The 25,941-nt window shown below is 43.6% G+C and overlaps 1 long non-coding RNA gene across 1 annotated transcript in view; it reads left to right on the forward strand.

Moving 5' to 3' along the window:
* Window positions 1-11,195: 11,195 nt before the first annotated feature.
* The window catches only part of LOC146866157 (uncharacterized), a 41,958-nt gene continuing 27,212 nt past the window's right edge, over window positions 11,196-25,941 (forward strand). Inside the window, exon 1 of the long non-coding RNA XR_014970594.1 lies at window positions 11,196-11,264. This is a non-coding gene — a long non-coding RNA (uncharacterized LOC146866157). The remainder of the gene's footprint in view (window positions 11,265-25,941) is intronic.

The raw sequence follows: 25,941 nt of genomic DNA on the forward strand, positions 1-25,941 counted from the left end.
CATTGTCTCCTGTTGTCATTCTCACATATGGCAATGTGAAAGTTCAACCCAGTGAACTTTGCTATGTCTAAATTGGGGACTAATGCAATCATGTATATGTTGTATGTTTAAAAAGGAACAGATCTTTAACATTACCATATCACCACTAGGCATACATATGAGTGTCTGGGCTTACAACATCTTTATTACATTGGTCAAATCAAAGACTGACATGATATCAGAAACATTTTTAAAAACATCAGCTCCTGTAGACTTGCACAACATGGGAGGAGAGGACACATCTGACAACATACCAAACAATAGCCACCAACACATATGGTCAACATCATCAGCTTCCGGCATGTTGACATCCTTATAAAAGGAATACAACATCAAATACATTTGTACACCGACACATGTCAGTACCACAGTTTCTGACCACAGGGACCTTTTAATTCAGTGTGGCATGCATCTAGTGGAATGTCACAAACTAATGTAAGTGATGGGCTGCAAGCACTTTGAGGCAACTTTGAGGAACACTGCAACACCTACATCCAGTTCGTAGAAAATGTGAAGGTAGGATAGCATGATTTGGCCAGAACCCTACAATTTGTAGGATCAGATGCTAGCACACGTATTACATTAGGACCTAGACACAACAAGAAATAAGTCAAATGGAAACCAGGTAACTTCTATCCTATCGCTGTGCAAGGTATCTTGTTACTGACTTTGTACATCAAAACTCTGTGACACATATCCCTTGGAACAATCCATGTCCACTTAGTATGGCTGAACAGCAACATATACCTGCTGATGTCACAACTCTGAAATGTCCAAATAAAGATGACATGGCAAAGATGCCTAAAACAGACCAACTCAGAGAGGTTAGCTAAGAACACATACATATCACACACATCACATTGTCAACTTCTATAAAACACAGTCCTAAACAACATTTACAACTGAATAAAGCGACACTACCAAAACATACACCTTTTCCAAGATATTTCCAGACCTCCATAGTCCCAGTTACTAGCTTCAAAATCAGCCTCAGAGCACTACTACAACATTGCCTAGATTATTCTTTCTGAACAAAACAAAGAGAGTGCCAATGCTGCACTAAAATTACACAGTAAGTTTTTAAGCAAGAACTGAATTAAACACGTCCATTGCTCCCATTGATTAGGTTGATTTTAATCAAAAATATTTTTGCAAATTTTCTTATTATTTTGCACGGTTATATAGAGAAGTGATTAAAGCGTTTCAATAATCAAAAATTCAAAAAACCACAGATTTTTACAAATATATACATATTACATTAACACATATAAATGACGTCACCACTAACGTACCACAATCACTCAACGAACAACAACACTCAAAACACCACAAATATGTACAAAAGAATATTCAATAAACATTATAAAGCTAACAATTTACAGTTGTATGTACAAAATACATAAGGCCATCAACAACTAGCATTTGCAGTACTTCTAAACATTTATTTTTAGTTGTTTGGACAGATGATTGGCCAAGGGCGAAGACAGGTCAAAAAAGGGGGGTCTACGCGTTTCGAATCCCTTCACCGGGGACTCTCTTCAGGACCAATACTTTCTAAAGCTTCAAAGTGCGTTACTCAGGCTTTCGAAGTGTCTTGCAGAATCAGTCGTTCGTGTGGTGAGCACAGTGCGCGATGGTGACGGCGGCTTTGAAAGAACCGGACAATAGACCTTAGCTGGCGACTTGAATCTTCCAATTGATAGCTGACACATATCCACTTAACAGCCATCGCTCCCTTCCAGAATCAGTCTCCGGTGCTGCGAGCACGGCGCGCAATGGCGGCATTGGATTAACGGAAAAAAGGCCACAGCTGGTGATTCAATTCCCAACACGCCTTTCTGTACGATAACATAACCACGCCTATGAGATACCGTTCGCCTCACCAAATTGTGGGTGTCGGACTGTTATGTCGTCTCACTTCGAAAGCCTGAGTAACGCACTTTGAAGCTTTAGAAAGTATTGGTCCTGAAGAGAGTCCCCGGTGAAGGGATTCGAAACGCGTAGACCCCCCTTTTTTGACCTGTCTTCGCCCTTGGCCAATCATCTGTCCAAACAACTAAAAATAAATGTTTAGAAGTACTGCAAATGCTAGTTGTTGATGGCCTTATGTATTTTGTACATACAACTGTAAATTGTTAGCTTTATAATGTTTATTGAATATTCTTTTGTACATATTTGTGGTGTTTTGAGTGTTGTTGTTCGTTGAGTGATTGTGGTACGTTAGTGGTGACGTCATTTATATGTGTTAATGTAATATGTATATATTTGTAAAAATCTGTGGTTTTTTGAATTTTTGATTATTGAAACGCTTTAATCACTTCTCTATATAACCGTGCAAAATAATAAGAAAATTTGCAAAAATATTTTTGATTAAAATCAACCTAATCAATGGGAGCAATGGACGTGTTTAATTCAGTTCTTGCTTAAAAACTTACTGTGTAATTTTAGTGCAGCATTGGCACTCTCTTTGTTTTGTTCAGTTTATATGACTTGGCCTTGCTGCCATCGAGTCAAAACCCAAGTGTGTTTTGTAGATTATTCTTTCATCACATCTCACACCATACTTAACACTCAGGAGAAATGGGTCTGGATGAGATCCTGGGGCAAATCTGCTCCATCCTCTTCACCACTATCGTTATCCCCATGTGGCACTTCAGGGTTCCCTAGTGGATCTTCATTGCCTGCATCCTTTGGGATGTAAGGGCTGTTGCATCGCAGGGCAATGTTGTGGAAGATGCAGCAGGCCACGGTGATCTTGCACACCTTCCAGGGTGAGTAGAGGAGGGGCTCCCCCAGTCCTGTCCATGCATCTGAATAGGGCTTTCTGGAGCCTAAAAGCCCGCTCCACTGGCAGCCGTGTTCTTCCCTGGGGCTCATTGAAGCGGACTTTCCTAGCTATTGTAGGATTCCTCAGCGGGTCAAAAACCATGGCCGGTTGGGATACACTGAGTCTCTTAGATGGGAGATAAAAGGGCAGCATGTAAGAAAACACAATCCGATTATACTACCTCACTTTTCCCAAAACAGCTTAAACACACCCCACTTACCTACAAGCCAGACCCTCTCAGGAAGGAGTTGTGACATCAGCTATGGTATGGTGCTGTTCTGCAGCACAAAGCCATCATGTGCATATTCTGGGAAACAGGCACAGACTTTGGAGATGTACAAATCTGCTAAACAGAAACTTGCACGTTGATAAGATGGAAGTGCTTCCTGTTCTAATACACTTGCTCTCTGTCGTGTGGTGGTACTAGGCCAATATGGGTGCCATCAATCGATCCAAATACATGTGGGATGTGACCAAAACCATAGAAATCCACCTTCACAGTGGCTAAATCTTGACATTGCTGTAAGCCCCTCTGTGAGGACATCACTGAACATCGGTTGGGACATTCCACCTGAAAGAGCAACAGTGAATCGAAAGGAGCCTATGGCCAGAAAATGCAAAACAGACATGAGTTTAACTAGTGGTGGGATTGAGTTAGGGTTATCGAGTTGAGGTAGGAGGTCAGGCTCCAATTGATGACTGTGATCCAGGATTGTTTGAGGATTTAATCTGAACTTCCAGATAATGTGCTACTCATGCACGGTATGTAGTTCCAGGAATAGGCAGAACAGTGGAGGATGGTATTTCCTTCCTCTCCCAGGGTACCTATGTGAGAAATAAATGTAGCAGGAATATTGATCTCCGTTTGCAAACTTACATTTATGTGACATATGTGGCCAAAGTCATGTGTATATACATTTATGCATCCTGAAGCACTATACGTGACTTCATGACTGTACTATCTGACTTGTCCACCAGTCATCCACAAGCAGGCATAAACAGGGCTGTCACATTACCATGCACACAATCAAATCAAATTAGAGAAACAGCACTGTAGTGAGGCGTCCATGACCTGTATAATCTGATAACATGTTGCCATAGCGCAGCGTACATTCTACATTTGTGCACACTAATGCCCTACACAGATGAAGTGTTGTACAGGACATGATGTGGGAATTGAGTTTTTCACTTGTCAAGGTCTCCACAATTGTGGTGGTACACTTCGGTGTCCCAACTACAGTCTCTGCTAACCTGAACATTCCGTTTGCAGCACAGTAAACACACCCGTGACCATGGTGGATGCTTGATCTTGCTAATAGGACAAATAGAGCACCGAACCAGAGACACACCTTACCATACTATATCTACATGTCATGGGGTGGGGTGGAACCTCACCAAATGGTTTTCAGCCTCACTTCGACACCAAGTCTGTGGGTCCTCCGCCAGCACTGGGAGGCAGACATGGGACGCCAGCTTACAGATAAAGAGTGGGAATTGGTGCTGGCAAGCCCAACACGTCCCCAGGAACACGTGCCTGCGTCAAATACAATTCTACATTACCCACCATGCATATTTTACGCCCGAAAAGATCAACTAATACTTTAGTCGCCAAGACGCTAAGCGTCCCAGATGTAGACAGCTAGACGCAGATATATGGCACATGCTGTGGGGGTGCCTGGCATTGACAGAGTACTGGTCAGCAGTGGCGGACGCACTAACGCAAAGCACAGGCCGCACGCTCCCCTTCGAATGGCACGTATATCTGCTACACTTACACTGCAGAACCCGCAACAACAAAGCCACGGCAAGGGTTTTAGATTTGGGAATGGCAGTGGTGAAAAGATTAATCACGAAATGATGGAAGGACCCTAGTCCACCACACATAATAATGTGAAGACACTCCATGCTTAACTGGGCCAGGGCGGAGAGCACAGCACTCAGGCGGGAAGACACACTTGGGATCCGGAAGTTCTCCCTCGGGGCCAGCTGGGACACAATTTTAAAATCATTGACCTGCACACAAGAGAGTAACCCCTCCTCGCAAACCCTAACACAGGGTGTACCTTTAGAACACTCATCATAGAAGAGAGCGCACGGGGGTAGACAATGATAGAACACCAGACGTTAACGCACTAAATAGGTACAGCACTGACTGTATCCTGAACCCATGCAGTGACCACTGTCAGAAAAACAACAGTGGGCACCACCGCCAACGCAATTGTCATCCGGTGATCCTGGGCACCTGCCCCGCAGTTCAATCCCCATTCCCGTTATGTATTATTTTGTCACAGTTACAATTATTCACCCTCCTCCACAGTTAAGAGACACAGCTTACCTAGCGCGCGCACAACATGATCGTGTAACATATTGCACTGTAGCAAAATCAGTGATGATGCCATAAACACACACTCAAGGCAAAGCGCGTGGTGCCGAGCGAGACAGGCAAACTGTACTAAACAGATATGCAACATGTTAAGGGAAGCTAAACACTCTGCTGGGCACAACTGGACATGAATGGCATATCTACGGAGTGCCCCTTGCTATTGTTAGAAATCGTAATATGCGGTAAAACCACAAACCAACACATGCCAAGTATGTACCTAGCATGCAATATTCTCCTAGTGCACGTAGTGGTGGCAAGACTAGAATGCGTTAGCCGGAATGTTACGGGTGACTAACTAGCTTAGATAATTTGATTGCTCTCTTAGCTGCAGAATGAATAGAGTGACCCATGCACTGGTCATGCTAACAATATGCTATGCACCGATTGTAACCGTGATCACCTATGCTTAAATCTTTGTTCGCATGTTATGTAACATACGAAAATCTAATAAAAAGATTTTAATAAAATAGGACAAATAGAGGCTTCTGTTGGCGGTGGTTGATGACCTCGTGTCTGGCGGTTACTTGCACAGCGGTCTCTGCCATAGGCTAACATTAGGGAAAGTGACCATGGCTGGACAATGGCTGTCTGCATCTATGCACATGACCGGATAAGCAACGTACATGTACGTCGCGCTTTGAAAAATAACTCACTTGCCTACTAACACTGCTGCCATTAACACCTCCTTGCGGTCAGCTTCTGTGTGCCACCTCTGGGAGCAACCATGCCAGGCAAATCAGGTGAGAAGGCCCCTGCCTTCACACCAGCAGAGCTGGAGACGCAGGTTGGAGATGTCCTTCCCTTTCATGGCCAGTTCTATGGCTCACCCGTGGAGCAGGTAAGTTTGGCATGATATATGAAGGATACTGATGTCTCAACCTCAACATGTCCATGTTAGACAATATGCCTATGAGTTACAGAGTGAAAGGACAGACACATTTGTTAGGATGTATTCTCACTATTTAGGTCAGAGCTGTGACGGATGATGGTGCTCTGTACATTAGCTGCAAACACTATCCATAATGATGTTAGAGTCGCACTACATCCGACCCTTGTCCCATGCACAAACAACTACATGCAGAGTGTGATGTGGAGTAATGTGGGCTTCACATGGAGATATTCTTCAATCTGCCAAGGAAAGATCATGTAGCAATGCATTTCTAGTAGAGGTAACATGTAAGGTGAAGCAGTAGTTGAATGCAGGTATGTGTATGGTCCCCCCAGATCTCTCCGCACATCTCAGTCCGCACCAACCTCTTGGCTGGGAGTAAAAGAATATCAAAAACCCGTTAAGTGAGCAACACAACGTTGTTGTCCTGTATTGCATGACCATTACATTTACACCCCCTATTAACAATTTGCAAATATGATGTTCATGTGGGTTCACGATGGTAAACATGCAGAAAGCTAATCCTGCTAGAGATTCATAGCCACTCTGGCCCAAGATTTAGCTGAGGTATATGTGACATAGCAGTGCACAGTGTACTCTTCAAGAAGATCAGCCAATCAAGAGATAGTGTCCGATATAGTGTTCAAGGACAATTGGTGGCGCTAAGACATTTACTTAAAACAACCTATGACATTAGATATGACAGGAGCCACAGACCTAAGTGTACTTGCCATTTATCCTCATTGTCAAAGTGTTACACTGTCTTAGGACAGGCTCCTCACTACCGCAAGTGTGTTGTAATAGACCCATGATTTGTGCTCTCATTGGGCAGAGAATCTGCACTCTTGACACGTACTGTGCAGCTAATTGCTGATTCCAGCAGTCAAATCCATCAGTGCATCACCAGGTGTGTCAGATGAAGCAAACATACTGTCTGTGCAATGAAATGTTGAGGGTTTTCCCTGGGACAGTTGTTGAAAGTGCCAAATGGCTTAGCCCTGCTGGCAGCACATCGACCACACGCTCAAAGAGGCATACAACTTTTTAACAAGGAGTTGTACACATTACCACTATTTTGAGGATTGTGATCACAAAGTGTGACACATGGCAGACCTTCCATGTTGAATGACGTTTTTGGGATGTATCACAGTGTGTGCTAACAGTCATGTTGTGAACAGCATGTACAGAGTCGCATGTCTAGCCTGTTAAAGTGTCTGTACAGTCATGCAGATTTTCCATATAAGGATCCATCTGGCCTTCACATGTGTGCATTTCAGCAAGGTACACACTGTACGTATTCCAATTGTGTCATCTACATCCACCTGTCCTATATATTTAAATTTACACCTCTTTTTTTAAGTCATTGTTGTGGTCACACCTACGGCGGAAACGGTGGGGAGATAAAAAGAAATTCAGTAGAATCTAGTATGTGATCTGGTAGTTCCAGAGAATTGCTCTGCACCCCTTGCCGTCATGTCATTACATGCTTGTAGAGATAGTGACACTGTGTATTATATGAGGTATAATACACTTTCTACCACCAAAATGGCGGCTGCCTCACGTTGCTTATAGGACATGCAATACTCGGCTAGCGCACGCAGAAATTGACTGCGTGGTAGGCGGTGTTGACTACGGCTCATACAGCCATTGGATTAAATATTTTTATTTGTCGGTCGTGGTCAAATGGCTCTGTCCGCGCAGGCCAAAGAGCACCTATGTGGCATACATGTACATATTGTTGGGCTGAACTCTTCACTTGCCGACTACACTGCTGTGATCGACACCTCCTCGCCTTCAGCTGCTGTTTGTCATCTCTGTGAGCTATCATGTCCCACGCATGAGAGGTGAGGGCACCAGCCTTCTATCAAGAGGAACTAGAGAAGCTAGTGGACAAGGTCCTCCCTCTGTATGGCCAGGTCTGTCTCACCAGAAGAGCAGGTGACTTCCTCATATACTTTCCTCACTCTGTTGGACTGCATTGCTTCCTGTCTCCCAGGCTATGATGGGGCTTTGGTGTCATATGATATCAAACATGTTGAATTTTGGTGTCCCTACATTACCCATCAATGTAATGGATAGTAAGGCACTTTACTCTGTGTACTTCTCATCATCTGTACGACATTTGTTTAGGCACAGAGCATTCCTGGGTAGCATCCACATTTCAATGCATCTGTTCTGTTATTAGTGCCATGTTACACTTGTGTCAGAAAATCCTGGTTGAGGGTAGTGGATTTTTCTAGGCTCAGAGTCTGTGCTGTGTATGTGTCCTATAATGACCAGGTACAGACATGTGTACAGTGGTTGCCCTGAAGCAGGCCATATCTGTAGTCGTCACAGTATGCTTTTAGAGATATCTATTATGCAATGCCCCCCTCAGAGTGCCACACAAAAGTAATGTCACCTTTAGCTTGGCAAAAAGATGTACAATCTTCTTTGAAGTGCTGAGTAAGTGTTGTAAATGTGGTTTTAATCTACATTGGCAGCAGAGGGCAAGGATAGATGCAGATTTGTGCCCACCATTGGCCACGGCTGAGGCTGAGAGACAGTCACTTTGGGCTGGACATGTGAGTAACTGGGTTAGCTCCATTTATTCCTGCAGAACCTTGGATGTTTCAAAAATAAGTCCCTTCCCCCACTACTATTTAATCATTGACTGTGCATGTCGAACTTAATGCATGATTTCTGAACTCAGCCCCTCACCTGAGACTTATTTAGGTTGACCCACACTGGATGTGTGTGACTTTATTTGAGTCCTGGCATTTATTTCCACTTGTGTGTTGTTACTCTCCATATGGCATGCATTGTAGAGGCCTAATGGTCATGTCACATGTGTCTGTCTTGGTAGTCGCTCATGTCTGAGACAATGGACTTTTTTGGTTCAGCAACTGGTTACAAGGCAACATATGCGACTGTGTATTTTAAAGTTTGTTGATGTCATCCACGTGTGAGTGCCACTTGTGGCAGGAGGTATGTCCTGTGATGTATCAAACACTCCAAATCCGACACATGGAATGTAATCCCTTTCAGAATTCCACATGGCCAGAGCATACCAGACTGGTATATGTCAGTGTGATACTTGCAAGCCATTTTATTGTGACCTTTGTGTTTGGTGACACTATGTACCCTGGCATCAGGCTGTATGTAGCTTATGCATGTTGTGATTAGGCCAGGCTCTTACAGGGTGTGTACATACATGCCCAAGTGGGTTACCCTTCAGAAGATCAGACTGGTGTGGCGTGTGCCACTGATGCTCACAGCAGACTACATTTGGGATAGCCCTGCCCTACATGGTGCTTGTGGTCTGTGTTCATGAGTGTAGTACACTACCAGGATAGAGGATAGTCCGCTGATAACTACAAACTTGTGAATACCCCTATAAGTGGTGCTAAGCATGCGAGGTGTACAAATGTAGTTTATTAAGATTTGTTACTTGTTTGTGCTAGATGTCTCAAAAACGTGTGAGCCCAACATTCACCCATCTACAATCAGTTACAATACTTTGCTTCATCTCTTGCTTCAATACAGGTCAACACCCATCTGAAGCAGAGATTGTGGTAAGCCATCGCCTGGAAAGTGCGGACCCTGGGAGTCTACAACCGGCACCTGTGTCTACTGCAGGAAGAGGTGGGAGGACCTGAGAAGCTGGATCAGGACCAAAGTGAACCCTGACTCCCCTAATGGCCTGCATCCTGGTGGTGGCCTACCCAGAGATTGATGGACATTTTAGGGCCCAACAGCAGGTAGTGGGTGGGTATTGTGCCAAATCTGACATAGTGCATTAACATTTTCCTCCTGTTACAAGCATCAGTTGCCCTAACGTTAATATGTGACGCATGTTGTTGTTGCATGTGTAGGTAATGACATTGGTGCATAATGTTTGGGGAAGACCTATGTCATATGGTCCTGATCCAGAGCTTAAGTAAAGTCACGTCAATTTTCTGAGTTGTCCAGACACATGGCTGAGTAATGTGACAGTTCACAGTTCACATAAACATGTTTGATGTATTGTGTGCAGCTGACCCGCACAGACCACGTGTCTTCTTTGTGTCTGGAATGATGGACCTCCAATACTGTGTACCTTGTCCTGGGTAACTGTTACATGTGACATGGCCTACACTGTGAATATGAGGATGCCGTGAATGAGCCATACTTGGCCTTAGTAAGTGGGGTATGTATAGCATTGTGAGATGACAAACAACATTGGTACCACCTTTATTTATGCTTACATGATAGCATGTGTACTTATTAATATTTTTTAAATCATCTGCACAAGGCCATGACCCATGATGTGAGCGTGTACATAGGCTAAGGGGGAGGGTCCTCCAAATTTGTATGTGTTTGCCAATGTGTAAAGGTAAATGTTAATGGATACTGGGAATGCAGGTGATGTGTACACACAGACTGGGGTGTGTACACATGGGAGTGTTTGTTTGACATACGTAGAGATATTAGTCTATCTCATTAGTCATGTCCTAATGTTGAGGCTATGTATTTGATGGTATATACACTTACAGTTGTGTCTCACAAACCGTTCCTCGCTAGTATTGATGTGGGAATGTGGAGTCATGTGGACTATGCATGGCCACTGTTGAAGTTGCTTTCACTGACTGATGACATGCCTCAGGGAGTGACATGCCGATTTGGTGTTGGCATATGTGTGTTTTTGAACACTGTGATACCATGGTTGTTGTGTGTTCCAAACATTTTGGGTAGTGACATGTGCCTTCACTTTTTATCACAGGGGACAGCTCATTGTCATGGACTGGAGCTTAGTTGAACCTCTTAAGCATTTCACTATTCTATGTAATTGTAGACATGGAACCTGAGGATGGTGTTGCCACCAGGACCAATGTGGAGTTGGGTGTCCCTCGTCATAGGTGGGGTCTGATACCAGTAAACTTAGGACACCTTCTCTCCATGGACGTTATAGGTGACCTTGTTGGTGGAGTGATCTGTGCCCGTTTGATGATGTTATTGTTGAGATATATTTTTGTCCAGTGAGTTAACGCAGATGTTTTACACCTCTTCCCACTGTCTTTTCAACATCAACAGAGACAAGCAGAGGAGATGGTGCCGACGACGTTGGGAATGCAGGTGACCACAGTGGCTCCGGTCAGGCCTAAAGGGTGAGGAGCATGCCCTGGAGAATCAAGATTAAACATAATTTCCTGAGTCAGCCTCCAGTGGCAGCTCCCTGGTGGTTGCGGACCCCTAGGACCTGTGTCCAGACCATTCTTGTCCACCACCCCCATTCCATCTCCACCCTCCCTATTTCTCCCCACCAAGTTGTCTGGCCCCACTCCTGTAAGGAGCGGGACATCTCCTTTGGTCCAGCCACCTCATTCCCTTCCCCGTGGCCCCAGCTGCCATTAGTGAGAAGACTATTGACCTCCTGCGACAGATCTCTTTTTGGCAGGATGCACTGTTGAATATCATCCATGGACATTCAAGCCTGATGTTGCAGACGCTGGTGTTTATGGAAGTCATTCACAGTATAATGTGTGCCCTACAGAGGTAATTTCAGGCTCGAGCCTTCTCACTGACGGCAGCCTAGTCTCCCAGCCCACCTCCTGCCTTTTCCCCATCACAAATCCTTTACCTATACCTCTCTCAAGCAAACGCAAATGTAAGCACACACCCACAACTGCCACATACAATACACCCACCCCCAATCGCAGAAAAAAAAGCAAAATGGAACCGACCGAACAGACACTTACCACCCTCCCCAGCACCACCCCACACATACCCACAGATCACGCACCAACAGACACAGCCCAGACACATCCGACATAAGACCCACAGACATGAGCACCAACAACAGGCACACCCATTCCACAGACACACACCTCCTCCACCTCCCAAATCCAACCCCTTGTCATCCCACCTCCAGACGCTCCCATTGAAAACCCCCAGGTTCCCCTCAGGCATCCCTCTGACACAACCACTGCCCCCCCACAGTCGAACCAACCCATCCCAATACCGACTTTAGCCCTTCTGAGTCACATCCTTTAGGTGCCTGGCCTGCCCACTGGATGCCCCTTCCTGGGGAGGTTTCCCTGGCAGTGTCATGTTAGGCAAGTGTAGTGTTACTGCATTGTGCTGGGCATATTGGACATTTGGACTGGCTATTGGCATTCATAATTATCTTTATAATAAAAACTGTTTACTAATTGATGGCACCTTAGTCCGGCCATTCCATTTCATGCTATTGGCTTTTATGGCTTCATTAAGTACGTGCAACTACAGTTGTGTAACTTTGAGCCAGATTGGTGGTTTATTTAAAGCTGTGAGTGTGATCTGACATTTGCACCTGTTCTGGAGTATCAGTGGACGAGGGGGAATGTTCTTTGAATTGATATGTGGGATGAAAAGCAAATGGGGGTGGCATTGCATTGTGTGGTTTTCCATTAAATAAGTATTTCAGCTTCGCCACTGTCAATCAGATTTAGCTTGCCCTTCTACCTATGATGTAGGTTGGGTATGTGCTAGGTGTGTTAAAGTTAGATATTTGTGTATCCACACTTGGAGGGTGTCAACTTCTCATTCCTCTGTGTATTTCTACATGGCCATGTGTCCATTTTGCAGTGTATACATTTCAGCTACTTCCTCTAGATGTGTGCCTGATGCTGTTGCTGCTATGTTTGCTTTGCTAAGTTGCACTTACCCATTGCCGACACATGCCTACCACTTGGTTACTCCATTGTTTGTCCCATATGTACTTCAGTTCCCAGGTCCAATGCTCTTGGAATTTGTCATGCATGTGCAAAATGAAGTGTGGCCCACTGACCCAGGCTTTCCCCGATGGAGGCATAGGTATCCTGCAGAGAGGGTTTCCATTGTGTCATTAGGATGTTTTTACCACTGCTTCTATGTAATCCAATTGATCGACATTGTCTTTTGATTTGGGATACATGTGACAGTAGACTACAGAGTTGTAGCTAAAGGTGTGTTTGACTTTGAGAACACATCCATACTGATGTTACTTTGACCTCACAATGGGAGCGAGGATGTGTGCATTATGATTGTGTCATATTCACTGAGGCTTCTTGGTCGGAGTTGGAATGCCAAGGCCTCGTGGTAGTGGTAGTCAGTTCAATGTGACTTTATCAAGACCTGAGAAATGTTGAGCTGCATGACTGGTTGTAACGCCCTGAACGTCTCAGGATCGTTTAACAGACACGATAATGAGAACGCAACCACTTGTGAAGGTTTAGTTATTTTAATGAAGGCAAAAATAATACAAGGAATAAACAAAGGTTATAGTCACTGGAATCCTCCAGGCTAAGTACGTTACCAGCCCACAGCACGGATGGTCCTAACCGTCCTCTGCATATACGCCGATCCCGGCGTATGCCAACAGAGGGCAGAAATGAAATGGCCGACAATGCCAATCGGTAGGCTGTGAGGGGCACGAAGAGTGTTGGGGAGAATCGAGGAGTCAGGGAAGCACCCAGCCGGGGTCTCTACCTGAAGGGAGCAGCCGCTCAACCTCTTCCTCAGACTGCACCGGGACGCGGAGTCACCTCCTGGTGATGCGTCACCGATACCCCAATCACAAGCAAAGAAGACTGAACCGAGAGCAGCCGCTCGATCGATCCTGTGGACTTCCGAGTCTGTAACGCGGCAAACACCTCCTGGTGTGCGTTACAGCTGGCAGTCCCTGTATCTCTGGTCGGGCTGGGAGTTACGACTCCAACCAGCAAAAGCGCCACTGCGCTTTGACTCAGCCGAGTCAAAAAGCGAAGCTCAATGGTTATCCGGTAGAGCTTCCGGGTCCTTCACAGGTGACGATGGGGCAAGACACGGCCCAGGGAGTAACGACTCGACCTACCTCCGTTCTTGCCTTACTGGAGCACCACTCCGGAACACTGCTTCTTCACTAAGCAGGTACGTCGGTGTAAACACAATATCCGACAGCGTTGTACCTCCCGGTTCCTCCCTTTATAGGGCGTGTTTTCCTTGAGTTATGTAACAGCTCTCCTGTTTACATAAGGGCGTGTTTTCCTTGAGTTATGTAACAGCTCTCCTGTTTACATAAGGGCGTGTTTTCCTTGAGTTATGTAACAGCTCTCCTGTTTACATAACCTCTCAACCGCTAAGCATCCTGGGAGATGTAGTCCGTTTTCGCTGGTTACCGTTTTCCTCCCCTCGCATGACAGGAATTCTAGACACTGGTGTAGATAAGTGGTGACATGCGAAACAAGTGAGAGAGATCAAGGCTTATGTGTGACAGACATTAATAGGTGTGATGTTGTGGAGGAGGTGATGTTGTAGTACAGAAATGTTGGTAGATCCCACTATCACTTTAAATAAAATGCTGTCTTTTTGTGTACGTTGTACTCAGGATTGGATTGGGATCAAACGTATGCCATGATACCATAAAAAACAAAGTTGCCCACATTTGCGGATTGAGCCTTTTTTGCTAAATACTGCTAAGTATTATGAAAAGAATGGGGGATTCCTCTAAAAGAGGCATGTTTTCTTAACTACACTCAGAAAACAAAAATATGCAAATATTGCCAGGACTCTTTGTGCACCTATTAGTTTGCATTGGTGAACCACACCAGATTATAAGCAACGTCACATCTGCTGTGGCTCCCTGCCCCTATTCCATCCGAATACATTAAGGGGCCTGTCCCGCGAGAGACTGAGAATGAAATCTCCACCCATTGGTAAAAGGGAGGTAATAGAGGCCCATCTGCTTCCGGAAAGATCACTCAGGCCCCCACTTGGCTGCTAGTGGTATTTTACCAGCACAGACATAGGCCAAAACAACTAGCACACTGATCAAACATGTGGCCCACAGCTTGAACTCATTACCAGGCCATTGCCCTGGTGCCCGCCTTACCAAACCGACCCTGGGTGCAGTACCAATGTTTGGGTCTGGCAGGACATCCTACACCTTGGTTTGAACTTTAGTTTTGAGACATTACCAGCCTGGTGCCCTGTATACGCATGAAATCATTGGGAACCTAACTACCTTGACTCGTTCTCGGCAAGGCATCCTTATACAGAGGAGTCAATGGCAACAGGTAGTTGTGTGACTTACAACCGATTTCCTCTATGATGATATGTGTGTTGAATGTGATTGAGAACATAGAGCGGTGGCAGGACGAGTAGGATGGGCTCCATGTCGGCACAGGATGTGTGGAGGTGAGTTTTGTTCTTGTATCCCTCCCTTTCCATAGCCTTGGAAGCCTTGGTTCGGCCTGTCACATTTCCACTGGCTGTGAGGCAACTCATAATTAGGAGGATGGTCTCCCTTGCTGTCCAAACCTCACACAGCCTAATTAGACCACTCCATGGCTGCTGCGCTCTGAGACCGCTGGAGGTGTCAGCAGAGTGGCAGCATGGCAGTAGCGGTCCTCACACAGCCCAAAAAAACAACTTGTGATAGGGCGATCAGACCGCCGAGCTCACTGCCGCTGCACTGCCCCACCGACATGTCCATCCACGGACCGCCAAACTCACAATCAGCCCCTTAGATTTTACCTCACTAAAATCTGCATATTCTGGTAAATACCAGGCATTTTTATCCTTTAAGCAAGTTTTACCTGCAGATTTTTATCATAAAACCTATGATTGACCTGGGTTACTTCAGATAAAGCAATTAATCGGGCCACTTGCCACTTAATATATTCAGGGTTGTCCACTGCTTGCGCTCGAGCCCGTGGCATCTTGGGTATGCCAAGACCAGATTATACGGGGTATTATTAGGAGAGCGATTAGTAAGAACTCATTTTCCTCTACTCTGACGATATACTGCTAGGCCACACAACCCCACCTCATGGCCGAAAGAATACTGAATGTCTTCCAACTTTTCAGTGACTATTCTGGTTATCAGATCAACAGGGATAAGTCCCTTATCTTTCCCCTTGCAGGAGGCATCCCGTCCTATCATTGAGGCGCATTGCCCCGATAGTTCATGATGGCTTCCAATACCTGGACATCTATGTCACGTGGGGTGCAGAGAAATGTGTTCCTTCAATTGGAACGCCTGAAGAGTGATGTTGTACACTGGCGGTGTCCTTGATGGGCCAGGCTGTCCTCTTCAAGATGATGTCCCTTCCCTGCCTACTCTATGTTCTCCAGAACACCCTATACAAAATACCTCCTGATTTCTTTGAGAAAGTTGACTGTGAACTGCGACAACCTTTTTGGGATGGGGTAGTTCTAGAAAAGCTCCAAAGAGGGGTATATGCGGGGGTGGGCTTGCAGTTTGGTATATACGGAAGTACTACTGAACTGCCCAACTGATAATATTCAACAACTGGGTATTTGTGGACAACGCAGAACTGGCATACCGCATGGATTGTGCAGCCATGGGCAGCCGGTTTTACCCATCACTACTCTATAGGAGAGGATGACAGAGAGCATTGCCGACTCACACTCGTATGGTGGTGAGGGCATGGAGAGACACCACTAGATTCCTGGGTTGAGAGGACAGACTGACAAATAAGATTTTCTGTGGGACAGTGACATACTGAGGGAAGTTGGGGGCCTGAAGGGGTTCTCCAAATTGGCGATACTGGGTGTTGAACATCTGGGAGATGTGTGGAGAGGTTAACGACTGGGTGGAGGCAATTCGGAGCCCCAGAGAGCTTGCTATACAGGCCAGATTCCATATAATCCAGTTTCTGGTACTGCATAGATCTTATTGTTCCAGATCACTCCTGCACTGACTGAGAAGATGCGACAAGGCTCTCTGTGCCAGGGAATGTGGCATGGTGGGTTCTTTAGTCCACATATTGAGGGAATGTCCTGAAATCATGTGATCTAGCGCAAGACCGGGAAAAGGGGGCAAATTTACAAATATCCTCCCTGCGTCGCAGACCCGACGTCACACTAGCTCATTCACACAGGCAGTCATTGGTGGGGCCCATAACACCAACACTCATACGTCTCTCTCACGAGTCTGCACACAGGAGGGAAGAGTAATTCAAGCGCTAGACATGTGGGGGGAACACCTTATAACCTATAGGGAGAGAAAAGTTATTTTACAAAAATATACATTAACATCCGTCGCCTATAGATCCCTAATCCTAAACATCAAGGCACTCCACCCACTTGGTCGACGGACCAATTAGTTGGATTGGTTGATGGTGATTTAGAACCAGCTAAAACACATTTAAGACTCAGAATCCTTATTTCCCTTGATGATAAACCACAAACTCATATTTCTTGTTAATCAATATTTGTTTATCTAAATTTTCATAATGATTTAAATTTGAATTTGTCTCGTCAAAGTTTAGAATTTCTAGATCAATTCAAGTAAATCGCAGAACATCATATTTCCCTAATCTGGCTATTTGGAGTCCTCTAATTCATTGGCTCTGCATAACCAAATTTGTCGTAAATTGTCCGAATAAGGCAGGCCAAAGCTCAAAGTCCTCTGCTCAGCACGTTACAGTCCCCAATTTTTATCAAAGGACCAGAAATCGTGCAAGCATCTATCATAGCCCGTGGATTTGGGAAAAGTTTGCAGTCATCAAGCGGTTGGGCAGCATCTGGACCATCATGAAAGGCGCACCAACTTACGAAGGTGTGTGTGTGTGTCCCTCTCTACTCTACTACCCTTTTTATAATAATATCAGGTTAAAGAAGATACATTTTTAGGCTTAGGACAGTCGTGTTTGGCTGGTTGGGATCGTCCGATTTTTATTCCCAGATTCTCAGTACAGTTCGAGGGGTGAGGTCACTTGTCAGCCAAAGTGTCGGCTTGTTCCGGTTTACTGTAAGGTTGATTGTTCCCCTATCTTGGAGAACCACCAAATTCATATCCTTGACCGGGAACATGATGAGCAAAGGTCGCTAAGAGGTTCAGGATACAGTTCGCACTTGCGCAGCTCACTCCGCGCCTCACGAGACAGTGGCCACTTCTGCATGTGATGTCAGCGGCCATATTGGATTAGGCCCAGATGTCAACTTAAGCGAAACAAACACAAAAGAATAATTAATACATAAAAATAGTGATTCTAATGTAAACCCCTTACTAATCCCCCTATGTGTTTGTATTTATCTAGCATATAGCGACATTTAAAGCCATTATATTCACCTTTTCGATCCTCCTCGATGATGCAACATCACAAAGCAACATATATCATGCAATATTCTATTACCACATATACTATTCATTAATATGCGTACAGATTTTAGTTATAAAAGTTATTTACCCATGCAAATAGCAAATCCCATGTGTAGTTTAAGTTTTAATAATCTTGATTAGTATACATGCAATACTCGTTTAATAATATTATAGTTAATAGATTATATAATTAGTATTTTCATGCAAGAAAAGAGAAGGTATAAAAATGTTTGCACTACCTGCTCCATCAATCCCCCCTTTGGTGAATATATCACTACAATACCTAAAATTTTGTACATTTATTATAAAAAGAAAATGAATTCATATGTTATTAGTTCACATTTCTGTTTCACCAATTTCTTCTCCTCTTGCTTTTCTATACATACTATCTTTCATTTCTTCTAATTCTACTTCTTCAAATTCTCTTTCTCGTCTTTTATTTTCTCTCTTTCTCAAAGTTTCTCTTTTTAAATGTTTCTGTATTTTCTTTCTTTTGCAACATAAACATCCTAGTCTTAAAATTAATACTAGAAAAATGACACAGGTTAATGGAAATAGGATTTTACCTATAAATGTACTATCTAATTTTAATAAGAAATCTTTAATAGAGGATAATTTCTTTCCAATCTTTTCCCAAACACCTTCAACCTCCAGTGGTGCAATTTCCTCATGCAAATCATTTATATTTTTAATGTATGTCTTTAGATCTTGACTTTCGTTAGGAATATAAGTACAACAATTTTGAACTTTCAGCATTCCACAGACTCTACCCTCTTTTGGCAAAATTATATCAAGGGCAAGTTGATTTTGCATTATCATGGCACGCATGGCAACCATCTCAGTATTTACCAATAAAAATCCTCCAGCGGTGCTTGTTGACAAGCGGTCCACTACTGTTGATAATTTTCTAATTTTATGTGCATTCAGAGATATTCCCACTGCTGGTATCAATGCTCCAAAAATGTCTCCCACAATTTCTGACCAAGATTCTCTTTTTCTACGTGTTAGTTGTCTACCTAACTCATGTACACCATCTCTTCCTCTTCCCACATGGAATATCTTTGGGAAAACCAGGCCTACATAACATGTGCCAAACCAGTGATCTGGTACTCGATAATATGCTTTGTTCCCGCAGATAAAATATAATCCAGGAAAAACTGGATCATTTCCTCCTTTAAATCCCCATCCACCCATGATTCGATATGTATCATGGCAATCACTTGTACCTACAAAATAATTATCATATGCAGTTTGATTCCTTCTAATGCACAACTTTTCTTTCTGGGGCCAATCTAAAGCCATTGTTGGACTAGCTTCTCCTTTCAAATGTTTTTCTTTTTCAACATCCCAGACTTTTCCTCTTTTCCCTCAGGTACTTTCTTTTGCATTTTCAATCTCCTTTCTTCAACCATATCCAAGAAGACTTTCTCCTCCTTCTTTAAGCTGCAGGTTAAATTATTTCTAAATATGGACTCTAATGTTAGCTCTTTACTTTCTAGGAAGAATTCACCTAATACCTTTGCAGGTTTTACTTTATTTAATTTGTTAATTACAGGTACTTGTGAAAATATGTTATCTACATCCGAAAAGTAATGTTCTAATTTCCCTATTTTGTAAAACAAACTTGCTATTACACTACATGTTATTCCATACGTTACTGGGAGGTGATGATAGGTCACTCCCTCAGACACAGATGCAGGTAACTGCATGCAGACGTAGCAGTCCCTCACGTCCATCGTATCTACATATTCATACAGTAATTTTGAAAATACATTTTTAGAGAAATCATTTATAGACCTGTCTTTATGTAAATAATTTCTATCTATATTAGTCGGATATACTTTCTGAAGCTTTTCTACATTAGTTTTATTCTCACTATGTCCTTCTATTGTTTCTAGTGTAACTTTAAATGAAATCATTAAAGCCAACGCACTCCATAGAAGCATTAGTAATCCTGTACAACAGGGTTTCCCAAACTGTGGTCCGCGGACCCACAGGGGTCCGTGACACATTCCCAGGGGGTCCTCAGGCAGCAATTTTAAAAGCACAACAAAGTTCCTTGTAGAATCAGCAGTTTTCCAGCAACAATAAAAGTGTCAAGATAACCTCAGTGATTAATGTACCTGCTGGAGAGAGATGAGCGTTTTGTTCAGTGGAAGCTTTGACTTATCTAATGTAGCACAGAGGGTTAATATGCCTACTGCAAAGAACGTGTACCATGCATTTAAAAAAAGTGTTTCATGTGCATAGGTTAGTTGGTTATTGCTTTTGTCAGACAATATTTTGTTACTGTGCAGTTCATAAGTGACAATCGTAATCTAGCACAGTGACCTATTAACTGTCATCACAGAGCTGCTTGCAAACTGCATGATACAAGTTAGAAACATATTCGTCCTGATGCTGCTAAAAAGGTTTATTTGGGTGGAAATACATTTTTATTGTTAAAGTCAATGCTAACCACTGTGTTATGTTCTGAATCCTGAGTTTGTGCTTCTCCAGACCAAGCACTCCTTAAAAATGCCTACCAGTATGAATGACATGTGAATCCTACACCTTGTAGTCGCATTTGCCTTATGTAACATTTTCTATACACTGATTTACACGTATGAATCATTGTCTCTATGGGGCAGATTTACAAGGAAAGTGACTCAGTGTGTGCCGCAAGCCATTTGGCTGCACCGCACTGAGCCACTTTCAAAGCACAGGGATGCGACATATTTACAACAATATGTCGCATCTCTGTGCTTCCCCCATTATAGGATGTCAGAGCACTTTACATCTCACACATATAGGGGCAGATTTACAAGCCCCTTGTGCCACGGGTGTGTCACAAAAAGTGACGCACCGGTGGCGTATTTTAGTGCCCCATATTTTCAAGGACCGGAAAAGCCACCCTCCGTGACTTTTCCTGGTCTTGAAAATATGGCTCATTTGCACACAGCACTTTACGTGAAAGGGACGTTCCGTGGGTGTTGCTGTGGGTGTTCCCACGGAACACTCATGAAACCAGACACATTTACAGATTTACTAGAAATTGTGAATCTGGAAATGTGTCTGAATGCTACGCCTCCCCAGCGGAGGCATAGCGAGGCGCACAAGGAGAAATGTATTTATTTCTCCTCGTTTTTTTCCTCTTTCTATGCATGTTGCGTTCTGCAGCATGCATAGAAAGAGGAAATCACCTCTGGTGATTGTTTATGTACAGGAAGGTGTCCCTTTCCTGCACATAAACAATCAGTAAAACAATGACGTTTTGCAAGTTCTATGTGTGCTAATGCAGCACACTTAGAAGTTAAAAAACGCCATTTCTGATTGTTTAGGGTTCCCTTCCTGCACATAAACAAATCTCCCCACGAAGCAGGCATCCTTGCACCATGGTGCAATGGTGCCTGTGCAGGCGCATGGCAGCAGCTTGTGCCCCAGCGCAGGGGGAAGCACAGAGATGCGACATATTGTTGTAAATATGTCGCATCCCTGTGCTTTGAAAGTGGCTCAGTGCGGTGCAGCCAAATGGCTTGCGGCACACACAGTCACTTTCCTTGTAAATCTGCCCCATAGAGACAATGATTCATACGTGTAAATCAGTGTATAGAAAATGTTACATAAGGCAAATGCGACTACAAGGTAACTACTGCACAGTAACAAAATAGTCTCTGACAAAAGCAATAACCAACTAACCTATGCACATAAAACCCTTTTTTTAAATGCATGGTACACGTTCTTTGCAGTAGGCATATTAACCCTCTGTGCTACATTAGATAAGTCAAAGCTTCCACTGAACAAAACGCTCATCTTTCTCCAGCAGGTACATTAATCACTGAGGTTATCTTGACACTTTTATTGTTGCTGGAAAACTGCTAATTCTACAAGGAACTTTGTTGTGCTTTTACAATTGCTGTCTGGGGACCCCCTGGGAATGTGTCACGGACCCCTGTGGGTCCGCGGACCATAGTTTGGGAAACCCTGCTATAAAACAAATGAAATACATGTGACAGAGGGGCTATGGAGAGATGAGAGGCACTGTTGAAGGGTGATAATAAGGGAATCATTGAAGAACCCCAACAAAGATTGTCGTATACTGGTGCATAGTAAGGTCATCATTTACCATTCTTTAAAAGCTGATACAATAATGATAAATTTGTTGTAGAATGCACCATTGTTTCCTAACTTTTCTTGGGAGGAGAGCCTCCCAAAGCCCCCTTTGTAGTGGTCAGATGGTGTGCACTGTATGGGGACTGGTCTGAAAACATTTGCCAGGGCTGATTTGGGTTTCCAGTCTGGCCGTGGCAGGAGCCTTGTACTGCGAAATAAAACAAACCATTTAAAAGTTAGTCACGGAGATGCAGCACTACCTTTCCCATTTTTTGCAAATTCTTTCAATATAAAACACTAAAATCCCTAGTAATTTGAGTATTTGTTTTGTGTGCACACGTGTGTTCATTGTTTTAGAATTACTGTTTTAATGTTTGAAATTTAAATCCTACAAATTGCTTGGGGGTCCCCGGCTTCCAGTGGTGACTCAATGGGGGTCCTCAGGAGTCAAAAGTTTGGGAACCACTGCTGTACAACAAGAACACATTTTAAACCATCTTCTAAGAAATACACATTTAGTTTTTGTACTCTCTGTGTTTGCCATTTCGAAAAATGATCAGTGTCTTTTGACGTAGCCTCTTCTACTTCACAACTAGTTTTGTCTGACCCAAGGCTCTAAGCACCTTCTTGGTTCTATCAGTTATGTCTTTTCCAGTAAATTATTGTCTTTCCATTGGTATCACTTTTGGTCTTTTCAGTTTGGCATTTGATCGTCTTTCACTTTTCTTTCACAATCTCGATACAGAACTTCCTGAACATTCGTTTCTTCTCCAATGTCGGACAAGATAACTCTCAGGATTTCCGATTCTTCGTCTTCCTCAACCACTTCTGGTACAGTCACCTCTGGATTTTCTTGGCTATCCACCTCTTCTTTTATTTCAGGCAGTGCCACATATGACCATTCCGGCGACTTATACTTCTGGTTAGGTTTTGTTGTTCTTTTATTTTCCTCTGTTTTTCCCTTGTCTTTCAATTTTTCTTGACTAGATACTTCATTCACTTGTTCAGCTCTAGATTAATTCACTCGTGTCAATCGGTATCTCAATCTCTTTATTTTGTTTAGCCAAATTTCATCTCTTGCTGATCTTTTCAATTTATTTCCCTTATCATTTTTCTCAGCTCTCCATGCTCTCTTTCTCAGGACTCGACCTTCTGGTACTTCTTCATCACTGCTCTCTGATTCTGTTGCAACTTGACTTTTACTTTCGGCTGTTTCCCTTTCCACCACTTCTTTTATTTTCCCTACTTCTGTCCCTCCTCATGTTTCTTCCACACAATCTTCCTGCTGACTAACTGTTCCTTCCTCTAACTGAGTGTTTGAATTTCCTACAACTCCTCGGGGGTGTTCCGCAAAAATCTTTCCCTCACTTTCTGTATCTGTCACCTGACCATCTGCTTTTGTTACTTCAGGTGGAATTTCTCTCAACTTTCCATCAGGAACTTCTTTATCGAAAACTTCTTTAATTGTCTCTTCACTGCTTTTCTCTTTTCCTGTATGTACCTGTATTTGTTCAGTCTCTGAGTCTGAGCTGGTGTCAGAAATCTGCAACTTCCTCCTCAAGGGAATGTTCTCTGGGGCAACAGTCAAATTTGGTTCTGACTCCCCCCTTTCAAGATTTTGTACTGTTCTGGTGTCCTCAGTATCAGATTCAGAGCTAGTTTCTGATTCTTCAAAATACTCTCCTTCCTTGTTCTCCACTGGGTTTGGAATTTGCAAGGTATGACTAGCATGGATCCAGTTCTTTACTCCTGCACACTTCACAGCTGTTGTCGTAGTTAAAATCACTTGTCGTGGTTTTCCCCAATGTGGGACCAAAGAGTTCCTTCTTCTGTGCACTTTAATTATCACCCAGTCACCTGGGCTTAGATCATGAGCTGGCTTCTTTTCAAGGGTGGTGGCATCCGATCCAACCTGATGAAACACAGAATGTATGGAGTCAGCCAACCCCTTACAGTAATCCAACACCAAGTCATCAGAGATAGGCAACAACTTGTTGACTGGTATGAATACATGCCTCATTGCTCTTCCCATCACTATCTCGTGGGGACTCAAACCTGTGTTCCTATCTGGAATTGATCTAATAGTCATGAGTACCAGAGGCAAGACATCAGGCCATTTCAATCCTGTGGCTAAACACATATTTCCTAATCTGTTTTTAATAGTGCCATTTACTTGTTCCACCACACCAGAAGCCTCTGGGCGATAGGCACAATGCAGTTTTTGTTGTACATTCAATGACTCACAAATTAGCGTCATGATTTCATTATGAAAATGTTTTCCTCTATCTGACTCAATTGTGACTGGAAACCCAAATCTAGGGATGAACTCCCTCAAAAGCAGTTTTGCTACTGTAATTCCATCACTTCTTCTTGTGGGATATGCTTCTACCCATCTAGAAAACAGGCAGACCATCACTAAAACGTACCCCAACCTGTTACAGGGGGGCACCTCAATGAAGTCGATTTGCATTCTGGTGAAAGGCCCTCCTTCTCGACCTATCGTTCCTAGCCTTACCACTGTTTTCCTTCCAGGATTGAACTGTTGACATATAAGACATCTTTGACAAAGGCTCTCAGCTACAAGTCTGAATTTTGCATTGTACCATGTCTGCTTAAACAATCTAAGCATTGCATCTCTCCCTACGTGTGCTTGTCCATGATACATCCGTGCCATGGTGGACACCATGCTATCAGGCATAACTGGTATTCCATCCCGATAAACCCACACATGATCTGTTTCCCTTGGTGCACATCCTGCCTTTACCCACTGTCTCATTTCCTCATCTCCTGCTTCTTCCTGTAACTGCCTCACTTCTTCCCATGTATTCACAATGTTAGTAAACAACAAGGGACATGAATTCATTTCCTTTTCTTTTGCCCGATTCACAGAATTCTGATTTCGCACACAATATTGAGCTATATCGTTTGCATACTGGTTCCCTGCTGCGATGTAATCTCCAGTCTTCGAATGCGCAGCACACTTCACAACAGCCAATTGCTTGGGCAGTTGTATCGCCTCAAGCAATTTCCCAACCACATCAGCATTCCTTATAGGGCTTCCACGTGAAGTCAAAAATCCTCTCTGTGACCAGATTTGGCCCAAATCATGCACTACACCGAAGCCATATTGACTATCGGTTATCACAGTCACTCTTACATCCTTTCCCAACTTACATGCTCTGGTTAACGCAAAAAGTCCAGCAAGCTGGGCTGATTTTACTCCCTTTAGGTAAGATGCTTCCATTACCGCTGCTACTGTGCATACCGCCTATGCTGCACTCAGAATTCCTTTGTCTGTTCTCAAGCATGACCCATCCACAAACATCACATAGTCACTTTCTGTCAAAGGTACATCTTTTATATCAGGTCGTGTTTTGGTACAGAAATCAAGCACATCCAAACAGTTATGATCCACATCGTCACTGACTTCCACATTCTCAGCATCTGGTAATAATGTTGAAGGATTCACATTCAGACATCTTACAAGGCTCACATTTGTTGCACCTAATATGACTTTCTCATATTTAGTCAGCCGACTATGCGTCATGAACTGAGTGCGGCTCCTTGTTAAAAGGATTGCCACATCATGAGGTACAAACACTCGCACAGGATATCCCATCACAATT

The sequence above is a fragment of the Triturus cristatus genome, chromosome 2_1 (genome assembly GCF_964204655.1).
Source record: "Triturus cristatus chromosome 2_1, aTriCri1.1, whole genome shotgun sequence".
NCBI lineage: Eukaryota > Metazoa > Chordata > Amphibia > Caudata > Salamandridae > Triturus > Triturus cristatus.